Source organism: Pristiophorus japonicus, chromosome 8 (genome assembly GCF_044704955.1).
Source record: "Pristiophorus japonicus isolate sPriJap1 chromosome 8, sPriJap1.hap1, whole genome shotgun sequence".
In the NCBI taxonomy this organism is placed as follows: domain Eukaryota; kingdom Metazoa; phylum Chordata; class Chondrichthyes; family Pristiophoridae; genus Pristiophorus; species Pristiophorus japonicus.
In genome coordinates this window covers 175,982,006-175,998,472 of record NC_091984.1, presented here as the reverse complement: position 1 = coordinate 175,998,472, position 16,467 = coordinate 175,982,006, and the positions used below count along the sequence as shown (strand labels likewise).

The following is a 16,467-nucleotide window of genomic DNA, read 5'->3' as shown; positions in this document are numbered from 1 at the left end:
TCTCGAGAGTTTACTGTCTACCACTTTAATTGCCTTAATTATTATTTTCCGCATGGCAAAGTCACATTTCACTCAACGGTCACTCGTTCCAGAACAGAAGCTGCTTCCAGTGGTAGCGTGGCCGAGCGGTCTAAGGCGCTGGATCCAGGTTCCAGTCTCTTCGGAGGCGTGGGTTCAAATCCCACCGCTGCCAGAATTTTCCCTGCGTAACACTTGCATTCTGTCAGCACAAGCATGGGCACCTGTTTCACAATGGGGCCATTTTGGTGTGGAAAAGTAGTTGGACTGTGAGCGGTGCCTTCAGTTTGTTGGCAAATGGCAATACCATCGAAGAGTTTGATGTCACCACTTGAAAATTGAGGGCCAGTTGTGCATGCTTTTTGCACGCTGGCCGCATTTGTGTGGATAAAAAGTAAATGTCAGAAGTGGGATTGGAAACCACGCCGCTAGAAGTGGGCTTGGCACCCACGTCCCAGAATACACCAACCTTTGGTAAGGTAAGGGTTACAGTCTTTGAGTTTGGCACCTTAAACCACTCGGCTATTTTGATAATGAACCGACTGTAACTGCAGAAAAGCGTACTCCAATTCTGCACATTTACTGAGTTGCATCACAATCCTTCCTCCTGTGCAATCACACAACACGTACATTGTTACGACATCACTTAACAGGCAGCGCCAGTCATTACGTTTATCATGCCTGCAATGCAACCAACACACGTATTTCTCACAACAGCTCGCATTTTGCCAGCTATCGGGTAAAATTTTCTGCAGTGTGTTGGCGCCTTTCATGTCCCAAAACGCTTTACAGCCAATGAAGTATTTTTAAAGTGAGTCACTGTTGTAATGTGGGAAATGGCGCAGCCAGTATGCACACAGCACGATCCCACAAACAGCAATGTGTTCATGACCAGATAATCTGTTTTTGTCAGTGATGTTGATATAGGAATAAATATTGAATGAATGTTGTAACTGGTTTGTCCCAACATGCACCTAATTTCTGTTGTTGCCCTGTGGATACGTAGGTTCCTGTGACCGGTATGTTGCAAAATCGTTTCTCGAGAGTTCACTGTCTACCACTTTAATTGCCTTAATTATTATTTTCCGCATAACAAAGTCACATTACACTCAACGGTCACTCGTTCCAGAACAGAAACTGCTTCCAGTGGTAGCGTGGCCGAGCGGTCTAAGGCGCTGGATCCAGGTTCCAGTCTCTTCGGAGGCGTGGGTTCAAATCCCACCGCTGCCAGAATTTTCCCTGCGTAACACTTGCATTCTGTCAGCACAAGCATGGGCACCTGTTTCACAATGGGGCCATTTTGGTGTGGAAAAGTAGTTGGACTGTGAGCGGTGCCTTTAGATTGTTGGCAAATGGCAATACCATCGAAGTGTTTGATGTCACCACTTGAAAATTGAAGGCCAGTTGAGCATGCTTTTTGCACGCTGGCCGCATTTGTGTGGATAAAAAGTAAATGTCAGAAGTGGGATTGGAAACCACGCCGCTAGAAGTGGGCTTGGCACCCACGTCCCAGAATACACCAACCTTTGGTAAGGTAAGGGTTACAGTCTTTGAGTTTGGCACCTTAAACCACTCGGCCACCCTGACAAGGAACCAACTGTAACTGCAGAAAAGCGTGCTCCAATTCTGCACATTTACTGAGTTGCATCCCAATCCTTCCTCCTGTGCAATCACACAACACGTACATTGTTACGACATCACTTAACAGGCAGCGCCAGTCATTAAGTTTATCATGCCTGCAATGCAACCAACACACGTATTTCTCACAACAGCTCGCATTTTGCCAGCTATCGGGTAAAGTTTTCTGCAGTGTGTTGGCGCCTTTCATGTCCCAAAACGCTTTACAGCCAATGAAGTATTTTTAAAGTGAGTCACTGTTGTAATGTGGGAAATGGCGCAGCCAGGATGCACACAGCACGATCCCACAAACAGCAATGTGTTCATGACCAGATAATCTGTTTTTGTCAGTGATGTTGATATAGGAATAAATATTGAATGAATGTTGTAACTGGTTTGTCCCAACATGCACCTAATTTCTGTTGTTGCCCTGTGGATACGTAGGTTCCTGTGACCGGTATGTTGCAAAATCGTTTCTCGAGAGTTTACTGTCTACCACTTTAATTGCCTTAATTATTATTTTCCGCATGGCAAAGTCACATTTCACTCAACAGTCACTCGTTCCAGAACAGAAGCTGCTTCCAGTGGTAGCGTGGCCGAGCGGTCTAAGGCGCTGGATCCAGGTTCCAGTCTCTTCGGAGGCGTGGGTTCAAATCCCACCGCTGCCAGAATTTTCCCTGCGTAACACTTGCATTCTGTCAGCACAAGCATGGGCACCTGTTTCACAATGGGGCCATTTTGGTGTGGAAAAGTAGTTGGACTGTGAGCGGTGCCTTCAGTTTGTTGGCAAATGGCAATACCATCGAAGAGTTTGATGTCACCACTTGAAAATTGAGGGCCAGTTGTGCATGCTTTTTGCACGCTGGCCGCATTTGTGTGGATAAAAAGTAAATGTCAGAAGTGGGATTGGAAACCACGCCGCTAGAAGTGGGCTTGGCACCCACGTCCCAGAATACACCAACCTTTGGTAAGGTAAGGGTTACAGTCTTTGAGTTTGGCACCTTAAACCACTCGGCTATTTTGATAATGAACCGACTGTAACTGCAGAAAAGCGTACTCCAATTCTGCACATTTACTGAGTTGCATCCCAATCCTTCCTCCTGTGCAATCACACAACACGTACATTGTTACGACATCACTTAACAGGCAGCGCCAGTCATTAAGTTTATCATGCCTGCAATGCAACCAACACACGTATTTCTCACAACAGCTCGCATTTTGCCAGCTATCGGGTAAAGTTTTCTGCAGTGTGTTGGCGCCTTTCATGTCCCAAAACGCTTTACAGCCAATGAAGTATTTTTAAAGTGAGTCACTGTTGTAATGTGGGAAATGGCGCAGCCAGGATGCACACAGCACGATCCCACAAACAGCAATGTGTTCATGACCAGATAATCTGTTTTTGTCAGTGATGTTGATATAGGAATAAATATTGAATGAATGTTGTAACTGGTTTGTCCCAACATGCACCTAATTTCTGTTGTTGCCCTGTGGATACGTAGGTTCCTGTGACCGGTATGTTGCAAAATCGTTTCTCGAGAGTTTACTGTCTACCACTTTAATTGCCTTAATTATTATTTTCCGCATGGCAAAGTCACATTTCACTCAACAGTCACTCGTTCCAGAACAGAAGCTGCTTCCAGTGGTAGCGTGGCCGAGCGGTCTAAGGCGCTGGATCCAGGTTCCAGTCTCTTCGGAGGCGTGGGTTCAAATCCCACCGCTGCCAGAATTTTCCCTGCGTAACACTTGCATTCTGTCAGCACAAGCATGGGCACCTGTTTCACAATGGGGCCATTTTGGTGTGGAAAAGTAGTTGGACTGTGAGCGGTGCCTTCAGTTTGTTGGCAAATGGCAATACCATCAAAGAGTTTGATGTCACCACTTGAAAATTGAGGGCCAGTTGTGCATGCTTTTTGCACGCTGGCCGCATTTGTGTGGATAAAAAGTAAATGTCAGAAGTGGGATTGGAAACCACGCCGCTAGAAGTGGGCTTGGCACCCACGTCCCAGAATACACCAACCTTTGGTAAGGTAAGGGTTACAGTCTTTGAGTTTGGCACCTTAAACCACTCGGCTATTTTGATAATGAACCGACTGTAACTGCAGAAAAGCGTACTCCAATTCTGCACATTTACTGAGTTGCATCACAATCCTTCCTCCTGTGCAATCACACAACACGTACATTGTTACGACATCACTTAACAGGCAGCGCCAGTCATTACGTTTATCATGCCTGCAATGCAACCAACACACGTATTTCTCACAACAGCTCGCATTTTGCCAGCTATCGGGTAAAATTTTCTGCAGTGTGTTGGCGCCTTTCATGTCCCAAAACGCTTTACAGCCAATGAAGTATTTTTAAAGTGAGTCACTGTTGTAATGTGGGAAATGGCGCAGCCAGTATGCACACAGCACGATCCCACAAACAGCAATGTGTTCATGACCAGATAATCTGTTTTTGTCAGTGATGTTGATATAGGAATAAATATTGAATGAATGTTGTAACTGGTTTGTCCCAACATGCACCTAATTTCTGTTGTTGCCCTGTGGATACGTAGGTTCCTGTGACCGGTATGTTGCAAAATCGTTTCTCGAGAGTTCACTGTCTACCACTTTAATTGCCTTAATTATTATTTTCCGCATAACAAAGTCACATTACACTCAACGGTCACTCGTTCCAGAACAGAAACTGCTTCCAGTGGTAGCGTGGCCGAGCGGTCTAAGGCGCTGGATCCAGGTTCCAGTCTCTTCGGAGGCGTGGGTTCAAATCCCACCGCTGCCAGAATTTTCCCTGCGTAACACTTGCATTCTGTCAGCACAAGCATGGGCACCTGTTTCACAATGGGGCCATTTTGGTGTGGAAAAGTAGTTGGACTGTGAGCGGTGCCTTTAGATTGTTGGCAAATGGCAATACCATCGAAGTGTTTGATGTCACCACTTGAAAATTGAAGGCCAGTTGAGCATGCTTTTTGCACGCTGGCCGCATTTGTGTGGATAAAAAGTAAATGTCAGAAGTGGGATTGGAAACCACGCCGCTAGAAGTGGGCTTGGCACCCACGTCCCAGAATACACCAACCTTTGGTAAGGTAAGGGTTACAGTCTTTGAGTTTGGCACCTTAAACCACTCGGCCACCCTGACAATGAACCAACTGTAACTGCAGAAAAGCGTGCTCCAATTCTGCACATTTACTGAGTTGCATCCCAATCCTTCCTCCTGTGCAATCACACAACACGTACATTGTTACGACATCACTTAACAGGCAGCGCCAGTCATTAAGTTTATCATGCCTGCAATGCAACCAACACACGTATTTCTCACAACAGCTCGCATTTTGCCAGCTATCGGGTAAAGTTTTCTGCAGTGTGTTGGCGCCTTTCATGTCCCAAAACGCTTTACAGCCAATGAAGTATTTTTAAAGTGAGTCACTGTTGTAATGTGGGAAATGGCGCAGCCAGGATGCACACAGCACGATCCCACAAACAGCAATGTGTTCATGACCAGATAATCTGTTTTTGTCAGTGATGTTGATATAGGAATAAATATTGAATGAATGTTGTAACTGGTTTGTCCCAACATGCACCTAATTTCTGTTGTTGCCCTGTGGATACGTAGGTTCCTGTGACCGGTATGTTGCAAAATCGTTTCTCGAGAGTTTACTGTCTACCACTTTAATTGCCTTAATTATTATTTTCCGCATGGCAAAGTCACATTTCACTCAACAGTCACTCGTTCCAGAACAGAAGCTGCTTCCAGTGGTAGCGTGGCCGAGCGGTCTAAGGCGCTGGATCCAGGTTCCAGTCTCTTCGGAGGCGTGGGTTCAAATCCCACCGCTGCCAGAATTTTCCCTGCGTAACACTTGCATTCTGTCAGCACAAGCATGGGCACCTGTTTCACAATGGGGCCATTTTGGTGTGGAAAAGTAGTTGGACTGTGAGCGGTGCCTTCAGTTTGTTGGCAAATGGCAATACCATCGAAGAGTTTGATGTCACCACTTGAAAATTGAAGGCCAGTTGTGCATGCTTTTTGCACGCTGGCCGCATTTGTGTGGATAAAAAGTAAATGTCAGAAGTGGGATTGGAAACCACGCCGCTAGAAGTGGGCTTGGCACCCACGTCCCAGAATACACCAACCTTTGGTAAGGTAAGGGTTACAGTCTTTGAGTTTGGCACCTTAAACCACTCGGCCACCCTGACAATGAACCGACTGTAACTGCAGAAAAGCGTGCTCCAATTCTGCACATTTACTGAGTTGCATCACAATCCTTCCTCCTGTGCAATCACACAACACGTACATTGTTACGACATCACTTAACAGGCAGCGCCAGTCATTACGTTTATCATGCCTGCAATGCAACCAACACACGTATTTCTCACAACAGCTCGCATTTTGCCAGCTATCGGGTAAAATTTTCTGCAGTGTGTTGGCGCCTTTCATGTCCCAAAACGCTTTACAGCCAATGAAGTATTTTTAAAGTGAGTCACTGTTGTAATGTGGGAAATGGCGCAGCCAGTATGCACACAGCACGATCCCACAAACAGCAATGTGTTCATGACCAGATAATCTGTTTTTGTCAGTGATGTTGATATAGGAATAAATATTGAATGAATGTTGTAACTGGTTTGTCCCAACATGCACCTAATTTCTGTTGTTGCCCTGTGGATACGTAGGTTCCTGTGACCGGTATGTTGCAAAATCGTTTCTCGAGAGTTCACTGTCTACCACTTTAATTGCCTTAATTATTATTTTCCGCATAACAAAGTCACATTACACTCAACGGTCACTCGTTCCAGAACAGAAACTGCTTCCAGTGGTAGCGTGGCCGAGCGGTCTAAGGCGCTGGATCCAGGTTCCAGTCTCTTCGGAGGCGTGGGTTCAAATCCCACCGCTGCCAGAATTTTCCCTGCGTAACACTTGCATTCTGTCAGCACAAGCATGGGCACCTGTTTCACAATGGGGCCATTTTGGTGTGGAAAAGTAGTTGGACTGTGAGCGGTGCCTTTAGATTGTTGGCAAATGGCAATACCATCGAAGTGTTTGATGTCACCACTTGAAAATTGAAGGCCAGTTGAGCATGCTTTTTGCACGCTGGCCGCATTTGTGTGGATAAAAAGTAAATGTCAGAAGTGGGATTGGAAACCACGCCGCTAGAAGTGGGCTTGGCACCCACGTCCCAGAATACACCAACCTTTGGTAAGGTAAGGGTTACAGTCTTTGAGTTTGGCACCTTAAACCACTCGGCCACCCTGACAATGAACCAACTGTAACTGCAGAAAAGCGTGCTCCAATTCTGCACATTTACTGAGTTGCATCCCAATCCTTCCTCCTGTGCAATCACACAACACGTACATTGTTACGACATCACTTAACAGGCAGCGCCAGTCATTAAGTTTATCATGCCTGCAATGCAACCAACACACGTATTTCTCACAACAGCTCGCATTTTGCCAGCTATCGGGTAAAGTTTTCTGCAGTGTGTTGGCGCCTTTCATGTCCCAAAACGCTTTACAGCCAATGAAGTATTTTTAAAGTGAGTCACTGTTGTAATGTGGGAAATGGCGCAGCCAGGATGCACACAGCACGATCCCACAAACAGCAATGTGTTCATGACCAGATAATCTGTTTTTGTCAGTGATGTTGATATAGGAATAAATATTGAATGAATGTTGTAACTGGTTTGTCCCAACATGCACCTAATTTCTGTTGTTGCCCTGTGGATACGTAGGTTCCTGTGACCGGTATGTTGCAAAATCGTTTCTCGAGAGTTTACTGTCTACCACTTTAATTGCCTTAATTATTATTTTCCGCATGGCAAAGTCACATTTCACTCAACAGTCACTCGTTCCAGAACAGAAGCTGCTTCCAGTGGTAGCGTGGCCGAGCGGTCTAAGGCGCTGGATCCAGGTTCCAGTCTCTTCGGAGGCGTGGGTTCAAATCCCACCGCTGCCAGAATTTTCCCTGCGTAACACTTGCATTCTGTCAGCACAAGCATGGGCACCTGTTTCACAATGGGGCCATTTTGGTGTGGAAAAGTAGTTGGACTGTGAGCGGTGCCTTCAGTTTGTTGGCAAATGGCAATACCATCGAAGAGTTTGATGTCACCACTTGAAAATTGAAGGCCAGTTGTGCATGCTTTTTGCACGCTGGCCGCATTTGTGTGGATAAAAAGTAAATGTCAGAAGTGGGATTGGAAACCACGCCGCTAGAAGTGGGCTTGGCACCCACGTCCCAGAATACACCAACCTTTGGTAAGGTAAGGGTTACAGTCTTTGAGTTTGGCACCTTAAACCACTCGGCCACCCTGACAATGAACCGACTGTAACTGCAGAAAAGCGTGCTCCAATTCTGCACATTTACTGAGTTGCATCACAATCCTTCCTCCTGTGCAATCACACAACACGTACATTGTTACGACATCACTTAACAGGCAGCGCCAGTCATTAAGTTTATCATGCCTGCAATGCAACCAACACACGTATTTCTCACAACAGCTCGCATTTTGCCAGCGATCGGGTAAATTTTCTGCAGTGTGTTGGCGCCTTTCATGTCCCAAAACGCTTTACAGCCAATGAAGTATTTTTAAAGTGAGTCACTGTTGTAATGTGGGAAATGGCGCAGCCAGTATGCACACAGCACGATCCCACAAACAGCAATGTGTTCATGACCAGATAATCTGTTTTTGTCAGTGATGTTGATATAGGAATAAATATTGAATGAATGTTGTAACTGGTTTGTCCCAACATGCACCTAATTTCTGTTGTTGCCCTGTGGATACGTAGGTTCCTGTGACCGGTATGTTGCAAAATCGTTTCTCGAGAGTTTACTGTCTACCACTTTAATTGCCTTAATTATTATTTTCCGCATGGCAAAATCACATTTCACTCAACGGTCACTCGTTCCAGAACAGAAGCTGCTTCCAGTGGTAGCGTGGCCGAGCGGTCTAAGGCGCTGGATCCAGGTTCCAGTCTCTTCGGAGGCGTGGGTTCAAATCCCACCGCTGCCAGAATTTTCCCTGCGTAACACTTGCATTCTGTCAGCACAAGCATGGGCACCTGTTTCACAATGGGGCCATTTTGGTGTGGAAAAGTAGTTGGACTGTGAGCGGTGCCTTCAGTTTGTTGGCAAATGGCAATACCATCGAAGAGTTTGATGTCACCACTTGAAAATTGAGGGCCAGTTGTGCATGCTTTTTGCACGCTGGCCGCATTTGTGTGGATAAAAAGTAAATGTCAGAAGTGGGATTGGAAACCACGCCGCTAGAAGTGGGCTTGGCACCCACGTCCCAGAATACACCAACCTTTGGTAAGGTAAGGGTTACAGTCTTTGAGTTTGGCACCTTAAACCACTCGGCCACCCTGACAATGAACCGACTGTAACTGCAGAAAAGCGTGCTCCAATTCTGCACATTTACTGAGTTGCATCACAATCCTTCCTCCTGTGCAATCACACAACACGTACATTGTTACGACATCACTTAACAGGCAGCGCCAGTCATTAAGTTTATCATGCCTGCAATGCAACCAACACACGTATTTCTCACAACAGCTCGCATTTTGCCAGCGATCGGGTAAATTTTCTGCAGTGTGTTGGCGCCTTTCATGTCCCAAAACGCTTTACAGCCAATGAAGTATTTTTAAAGTGAGTCACTGTTGTAATGTGGGAAATGGCGCAGCCAGTATGCACACAGCACGATCCCACAAACAGCAATGTGTTCATGACCAGATAATCTGTTTTTGTCAGTGATGTTGATATAGGAATAAATATTGAATGAATGTTGTAACTGGTTTGTCCCAACATGCACCTAATTTCTGTTGTTGCCCTGTGGATACGTAGGTTCCTGTGACCGGTATGTTGCAAAATCGTTTCTCGAGAGTTTACTGTCTACCACTTTAATTGCCTTAATTATTATTTTCCGCATGGCAAAGTCACATTTCACTCAACGGTCACTCGTTCCAGAACAGAAGCTGCTTCCAGTGGTAGCGTGGCCGAGCGGTCTAAGGCGCTGGATCCAGGTTCCAGTCTCTTCGGAGGCGTGGGTTCAAATCCCACCGCTGCCAGAATTTTCCCTGCGTAACACTTGCATTCTGTCAGCACAAGCATGGGCACCTGTTTCACAATGGGGCCATTTTGGTGTGGAAAAGTAGTTGGACTGTGAGCGGTGCCTTCAGTTTGTTGGCAAATGGCAATACCATCGAAGAGTTTGATGTCACCACTTGAAAATTGAAGGCCAGTTGTGCATGCTTTTTGCACGCTGGCCGCATTTGTGTGGATAAAAAGTAAATGTCAGAAGTGGGATTGGAAACCACGCCGCTAGAAGTGGGCTTGGCACCCACGTCCCAGAATACACCAACCTTTGGTAAGGTAAGGGTTACAGTCTTTGAGTTTGGCACCTTAAACCACTCGGCCACCCTGACAATGAACCGACTGTAACTGCAGAAAAGCGTGCTCCAATTCTGCACATTTACTGAGTTGCATCACAATCCTTCCTCCTGTGCAATCACACAACACGTACATTGTTACGACATCACTTAACAGGCAGCGCCAGTCATTAAGTTTATCATGCCTGCAATGCAACCAACACACGTATTTCTCACAACAGCTCGCATTTTGCCAGCGATCGGGTAAATTTTCTGCAGTGTGTTGGCGCCTTTCATGTCCCAAAACGCTTTACAGCCAATGAAGTATTTTTAAAGTGAGTCACTGTTGTAATGTGGGAAATGGCGCAGCCAGTATGCACACAGCACGATCCCACAAACAGCAATGTGTTCATGACCAGATAATCTGTTTTTGTCAGTGATGTTGATATAGGAATAAATATTGAATGAATGTTGTAACTGGTTTGTCCCAACATGCACCTAATTTCTGTTGTTGCCCTGTGGATACGTAGGTTCCTGTGACCGGTATGTTGCAAAATCGTTTCTCGAGAGTTTACTGTCTACCACTTTAATTGCCTTAATTATTATTTTCCGCATGGCAAAATCACATTTCACTCAACGGTCACTCGTTCCAGAACAGAAGCTGCTTCCAGTGGTAGCGTGGCCGAGCGGTCTAAGGCGCTGGATCCAGGTTCCAGTCTCTTCGGAGGCGTGGGTTCAAATCCCACCGCTGCCAGAATTTTCCCTGCGTAACACTTGCATTCTGTCAGCACAAGCATGGGCACCTGTTTCACAATGGGGCCATTTTGGTGTGGAAAAGTAGTTGGACTGTGAGCGGTGCCTTCAGTTTGTTGGCAAATGGCAATACCATCGAAGAGTTTGATGTCACCACTTGAAAATTGAGGGCCAGTTGTGCATGCTTTTTGCACGCTGGCCGCATTTGTGTGGATAAAAAGTAAATGTCAGAAGTGGGATTGGAAACCACGCCGCTAGAAGTGGGCTTGGCACCCACGTCCCAGAATACACCAACCTTTGGTAAGGTAAGGGTTACAGTCTTTGAGTTTGGCACCTTAAACCACTCGGCCACCCTGACAATGAACCGACTGTAACTGCAGAAAAGCGTGCTCCAATTCTGCACATTTACTGAGTTGCATCACAATCCTTCCTCCTGTGCAATCACACAACACGTACATTGTTACGACATCACTTAACAGGCAGCGCCAGTCATTAAGTTTATCATGCCTGCAATGCAACCAACACACGTATTTCTCACAACAGCTCGCATTTTGCCAGCGATCGGGTAAATTTTCTGCAGTGTGTTGGCGCCTTTCATGTCCCAAAACGCTTTACAGCCAATGAAGTATTTTTAAAGTGAGTCACTGTTGTAATGTGGGAAATGGCGCAGCCAGTATGCACACAGCACGATCCCACAAACAGCAATGTGTTCATGACCAGATAATCTGTTTTTGTCAGTGATGTTGATATAGGAATAAATATTGAATGAATGTTGTAACTGGTTTGTCCCAACATGCACCTAATTTCTGTTGTTGCCCTGTGGATACGTAGGTTCCTGTGACCGGTATGTTGCAAAATCGTTTCTCGAGAGTTTACTGTCTACCACTTTAATTGCCTTAATTATTATTTTCCGCATGGCAAAGTCACATTTCACTCAACGGTCACTCGTTCCAGAACAGAAGCTGCTTCCAGTGGTAGCGTGGCCGAGCGGTCTAAGGCGCTGGATCCAGGTTCCAGTCTCTTCGGAGGCGTGGGTTCAAATCCCACCGCTGCCAGAATTTTCCCTGCGTAACACTTGCATTCTGTCAGCACAAGCATGGGCACCTGTTTCACAATGGGGCCATTTTGGTGTGGAAAAGTAGTTGGACTGTGAGCGGTGCCTTCAGTTTGTTGGCAAATGGCAATACCATCGAAGAGTTTGATGTCACCACTTGAAAATTGAAGGCCAGTTGTGCATGCTTTTTGCACGCTGGCCGCATTTGTGTGGATAAAAAGTAAATGTCAGAAGTGGGATTGGAAACCACGCCGCTAGAAGTGGGCTTGGCACCCACGTCCCAGAATACACCAACCTTTGGTAAGGTAAGGGTTACAGTCTTTGAGTTTGGCACCTTAAACCACTCGGCCACCCTGACAATGAACCGACTGTAACTGCAGAAAAGCGTGCTCCAATTCTGCACATTTACTGAGTTGCATCACAATCCTTCCTCCTGTGCAATCACACAACACGTACATTGTTACGACATCACTTAACAGGCAGCGCCAGTCATTAAGTTTATCATGCCTGCAATGCAACCAACACACGTATTTCTCACAACAGCTCGCATTTTGCCAGCGATCGGGTAAATTTTCTGCAGTGTGTTGGCGCCTTTCATGTCCCAAAACGCTTTACAGCCAATGAAGTATTTTTAAAGTGAGTCACTGTTGTAATGTGGGAAATGGCGCAGCCAGTATGCACACAGCACGATCCCACAAACAGCAATGTGTTCATGACCAGATAATCTGTTTTTGTCAGTGATGTTGATATAGGAATAAATATTGAATGAATGTTGTAACTGGTTTGTCCCAACATGCACCTAATTTCTGTTGTTGCCCTGTGGATACGTAGGTTCCTGTGACCGGTATGTTGCAAAATCGTTTCTCGAGAGTTTACTGTCTACCACTTTAATTGCCTTAATTATTATTTTCCGCATGGCAAAATCACATTTCACTCAACGGTCACTCGTTCCAGAACAGAAGCTGCTTCCAGTGGTAGCGTGGCCGAGCGGTCTAAGGCGCTGGATCCAGGTTCCAGTCTCTTCGGAGGCGTGGGTTCAAATCCCACCGCTGCCAGAATTTTCCCTGCGTAACACTTGCATTCTGTCAGCACAAGCATGGGCACCTGTTTCACAATGGGGCCATTTTGGTGTGGAAAAGTAGTTGGACTGTGAGCGGTGCCTTCAGTTTGTTGGCAAATGGCAATACCATCGAAGAGTTTGATGTCACCACTTGAAAATTGAGGGCCAGTTGTGCATGCTTTTTGCACGCTGGCCGCATTTGTGTGGATAAAAAGTAAATGTCAGAAGTGGGATTGGAAACCACGCCGCTAGAAGTGGGCTTGGCACCCACGTCCCAGAATACACCAACCTTTGGTAAGGTAAGGGTTACAGTCTTTGAGTTTGGCACCTTAAACCACTCGGCCACCCTGACAATGAACCGACTGTAACTGCAGAAAAGCGTGCTCCAATTCTGCACATTTACTGAGTTGCATCACAATCCTTCCTCCTGTGCAATCACACAACACGTACATTGTTACGACATCACTTAACAGGCAGCGCCAGTCATTAAGTTTATCATGCCTGCAATGCAACCAACACACGTATTTCTCACAACAGCTCGCATTTTGCCAGCGATCGGGTAAATTTTCTGCAGTGTGTTGGCGCCTTTCATGTCCCAAAACGCTTTACAGCCAATGAAGTATTTTTAAAGTGAGTCACTGTTGTAATGTGGGAAATGGCGCAGCCAGTATGCACACAGCACGATCCCACAAACAGCAATGTGTTCATGACCAGATAATCTGTTTTTGTCAGTGATGTTGATATAGGAATAAATATTGAATGAATGTTGTAACTGGTTTGTCCCAACATGCACCTAATTTCTGTTGTTGCCCTGTGGATACGTAGGTTCCTGTGACCGGTATGTTGCAAAATCGTTTCTCGAGAGTTTACTGTCTACCACTTTAATTGCCTTAATTATTATTTTCCGCATGGCAAAGTCACATTTCACTCAACGGTCACTCGTTCCAGAACAGAAGCTGCTTCCAGTGGTAGCGTGGCCGAGCGGTCTAAGGCGCTGGATCCAGGTTCCAGTCTCTTCGGAGGCGTGGGTTCAAATCCCACCGCTGCCAGAATTTTCCCTGCGTAACACTTGCATTCTGTCAGCACAAGCATGGGCACCTGTTTCACAATGGGGCCATTTTGGTGTGGAAAAGTAGTTGGACTGTGAGCGGTGCCTTCAGTTTGTTGGCAAATGGCAATACCATCGAAGAGTTTGATGTCACCACTTGAAAATTGAGGGCCAGTTGTGCATGCTTTTTGCACGCTGGCCGCATTTGTGTGGATAAAAAGTAAATGTCAGAAGTGGGATTGGAAACCACGCCGCTAGAAGTGGGCTTGGCACCCACGTCCCAGAATACACCAACCTTTGGTAAGGTAAGGGTTACAGTCTTTGAGTTTGGCACCTTAAACCACTCGGCTATTTAGATAATGAACCGACTGTAACTGCAGAAAAGCGTACTCCAATTCTGCACATTTACTGAGTTGCATCACAATCCTTCCTCCTGTGCAATCACACAACACGTACATTGTTACGACATCACTTAACAGGCAGCGCCAGTCATTAAGTTTATCATGCCTGCAATGCAACCAACACACGTATTTCTCACAACAGCTCGCATTTTGCCAGCTATCGGGTAAAGTTTTCTGCAGTGTGTTGGCGCCTTTCATGTCCCAAAACGCTTTACAGCCAATGAAGTATTTTTAAAGTGAGTCACTGTTGTAATGTGGGAAATGGCGCAGCCAGTATGCACACAGCATGATCCCACAAACAGCAATGTGTTCATGACCAGATAATCTGTTTTTGTCAGTGATGTTGATATAGGAATAAATATTGAATGAATGTTGTAACTGGTTTGTCCCAACATGCACCTAATTTCTGTTGTTGCCCTGTGGATACGTAGGTTCCTGTGACCGGTATGTTGCAAAATCGTTTCTCGAGAGTTCACTGTCTACCACTTTAATTGCCTTAATTATTATTTTCCGCATAACAAAGTCACATTACACTCAACGGTCACTCGTTCCAGAACAGAAGCTGCTTCCAGTGGTAGCGTGGCCGAGCGGTCTAAGGCGCTGGATCCAGGTTCCAGTCTCTTCGGAGGCGTGGGTTCAAATCCCACCGCTGCCAGAATTTTCCCTGCGTAACACTTGCATTCTGTCAGCACAAGCATGGGCACCTGTTTCACAATGGGGCCATTTTGGTGTGGAAAAGTAGTTGGACTGTGAGCGGTGCCTTCAGTTTGTTGGCAAATGGCAATACCATCGAAGAGTTTGATGTCACCACTTGAAAATTGAAGGCCAGTTGAGCATGCTTTTTGCACGCTGGCCGCATTTGTGTGGATAAAAAGTAAATGTCAGAAGTGGGATTGGAAACCACGCCGCTAGAAGTGGGCTTGGCACCCACGTCCCAGAATACACCAACCTTTGGTAAGGTAAGGGTTACAGTCTTTGAGTTTGGCACCTTAAACCACTCGGCTATTTTGATAATGAACCGACTGTAACTGCAGAAAAGCGTACTCCAATTCTGCACATTTACTGAGTTGCATCACAATCCTTCCTCCTGTGCAATCACACAACACGTACATTGTTACGACATCACTTAACAGGCAGCGCCAGTCATTACGTTTATCATGCCTGCAATGCAACCAACACACGTATTTCTCACAACAGCTCGCATTTTGCCAGCTATCGGGTAAAATTTTCTGCAGTGTGTTGGCGCCTTTCATGTCCCAAAACGCTTTACAGCCAATGAAGTATTTTTAAAGTGAGTCACTGTTGTAATGTGGGAAATGGCGCAGCCAGTATGCACACAGCACGATCCCACAAACAGCAATGTGTTCATGACCAGATAATCTGTTTTTGTCAGTGATGTTGATATAGGAATAAATATTGAATGAATGTTGTAACTGGTTTGTCCCAACATGCACCTAATTTCTGTTGTTGCCCTGTGGATACGTAGGTTCCTGTGACCGGTATGTTGCAAAATCGTTTCTCGAGAGTTCACTGTCTACCAGTTTAATTGCCTTAATTATTATTTTCCGCATAACAAAGTCACATTACACTCAACGGTCACTCGTTCCAGAACAGAAGCTGCTTCCAGTGGTAGCGTGGCCGAGCGGTCTAAGGCGCTGGATCCAGGTTCCAGTCTCTTCGGAGGCGTGGGTTCAAATCCCACCGCTGCCAGAATTTTCCCTGCGTAACACTTGCATTCTGTCAGCACAAGCATGGGCACCTGTTTCACAATGGGGCCATTTTGGTGTGGAAAAGTAGTTGGACTGTGAGCGGTGCCTTCAGTTTGTTGGCAAATGGCAATACCATCGAAGAGTTTGATGTCACCACTTGAAAATTGAAGGCCAGTTGAGCATGCTTTTTGCACACTGGCCGCATTTGTGTGGATAAAAAGTAAATGTCAGAAGTGGGATTGGAAACCACGCCGCTAGAAGTGGGCTTGGCACCCACGTCCCAGAATACACCAACCTTTGGTAAGGTAAGGGTTACAGTCTTTGAGTTTGGCACCTTAAACCACTCGGCTATTTAGATAATGAACCGACTGTAACTGCAGAAAAGCGTACTCCAATTCTGCACATTTACTGAGTTGCATCACAATCCTTCCTCCTGTGCAATCACACAACACGTAC

The 16,467-nt window shown here is 45.9% G+C and overlaps 16 non-coding genes across 16 annotated transcripts; all 16 read left to right on the top strand.

The window, feature by feature from the left end:
* Positions 1-111: 111 nt before the first annotated feature.
* Positions 112-193, top strand: trnal-cag (transfer RNA leucine (anticodon CAG)). Its single transcript has one exon. It is a non-coding gene; the product is annotated as a tRNA-Leu (tRNA).
* A 973-nt stretch (positions 194-1,166) lies between these two features.
* Positions 1,167-1,248, top strand: trnal-cag (transfer RNA leucine (anticodon CAG)). The gene has a single exon. It is a non-coding gene; the product is annotated as a tRNA-Leu (tRNA).
* A 973-nt stretch (positions 1,249-2,221) lies between these two features.
* Positions 2,222-2,303, top strand: trnal-cag (transfer RNA leucine (anticodon CAG)). The gene has a single exon. It is a non-coding gene; the product is annotated as a tRNA-Leu (tRNA).
* Positions 2,304-3,276: 973 nt separating this feature from the next.
* On the top strand, positions 3,277-3,358 carry trnal-cag (transfer RNA leucine (anticodon CAG)). The gene has a single exon. It is a non-coding gene; the product is annotated as a tRNA-Leu (tRNA).
* A 973-nt stretch (positions 3,359-4,331) lies between these two features.
* trnal-cag (transfer RNA leucine (anticodon CAG)) lies at positions 4,332-4,413 on the top strand. The gene has a single exon. It is a non-coding gene; the product is annotated as a tRNA-Leu (tRNA).
* Positions 4,414-5,386: 973 nt separating this feature from the next.
* Positions 5,387-5,468, top strand: trnal-cag (transfer RNA leucine (anticodon CAG)). Its single transcript has one exon. It is a non-coding gene; the product is annotated as a tRNA-Leu (tRNA).
* A 973-nt stretch (positions 5,469-6,441) lies between these two features.
* Positions 6,442-6,523, top strand: trnal-cag (transfer RNA leucine (anticodon CAG)). Its single transcript has one exon. It is a non-coding gene; the product is annotated as a tRNA-Leu (tRNA).
* Positions 6,524-7,496: 973 nt separating this feature from the next.
* On the top strand, positions 7,497-7,578 carry trnal-cag (transfer RNA leucine (anticodon CAG)). The gene has a single exon. It is a non-coding gene; the product is annotated as a tRNA-Leu (tRNA).
* Positions 7,579-8,550: 972 nt separating this feature from the next.
* trnal-cag (transfer RNA leucine (anticodon CAG)) lies at positions 8,551-8,632 on the top strand. Its single transcript has one exon. It is a non-coding gene; the product is annotated as a tRNA-Leu (tRNA).
* Positions 8,633-9,604: 972 nt separating this feature from the next.
* Positions 9,605-9,686, top strand: trnal-cag (transfer RNA leucine (anticodon CAG)). Its single transcript has one exon. It is a non-coding gene; the product is annotated as a tRNA-Leu (tRNA).
* Positions 9,687-10,658: 972 nt separating this feature from the next.
* On the top strand, positions 10,659-10,740 carry trnal-cag (transfer RNA leucine (anticodon CAG)). The gene has a single exon. It is a non-coding gene; the product is annotated as a tRNA-Leu (tRNA).
* A 972-nt stretch (positions 10,741-11,712) lies between these two features.
* On the top strand, positions 11,713-11,794 carry trnal-cag (transfer RNA leucine (anticodon CAG)). The gene has a single exon. It is a non-coding gene; the product is annotated as a tRNA-Leu (tRNA).
* Positions 11,795-12,766: 972 nt separating this feature from the next.
* trnal-cag (transfer RNA leucine (anticodon CAG)) lies at positions 12,767-12,848 on the top strand. Its single transcript has one exon. It is a non-coding gene; the product is annotated as a tRNA-Leu (tRNA).
* A 972-nt stretch (positions 12,849-13,820) lies between these two features.
* On the top strand, positions 13,821-13,902 carry trnal-cag (transfer RNA leucine (anticodon CAG)). Its single transcript has one exon. It is a non-coding gene; the product is annotated as a tRNA-Leu (tRNA).
* Positions 13,903-14,875: 973 nt separating this feature from the next.
* On the top strand, positions 14,876-14,957 carry trnal-cag (transfer RNA leucine (anticodon CAG)). Its single transcript has one exon. It is a non-coding gene; the product is annotated as a tRNA-Leu (tRNA).
* A 973-nt stretch (positions 14,958-15,930) lies between these two features.
* On the top strand, positions 15,931-16,012 carry trnal-cag (transfer RNA leucine (anticodon CAG)). Its single transcript has one exon. It is a non-coding gene; the product is annotated as a tRNA-Leu (tRNA).
* Positions 16,013-16,467: the final 455 nt, after the last annotated feature.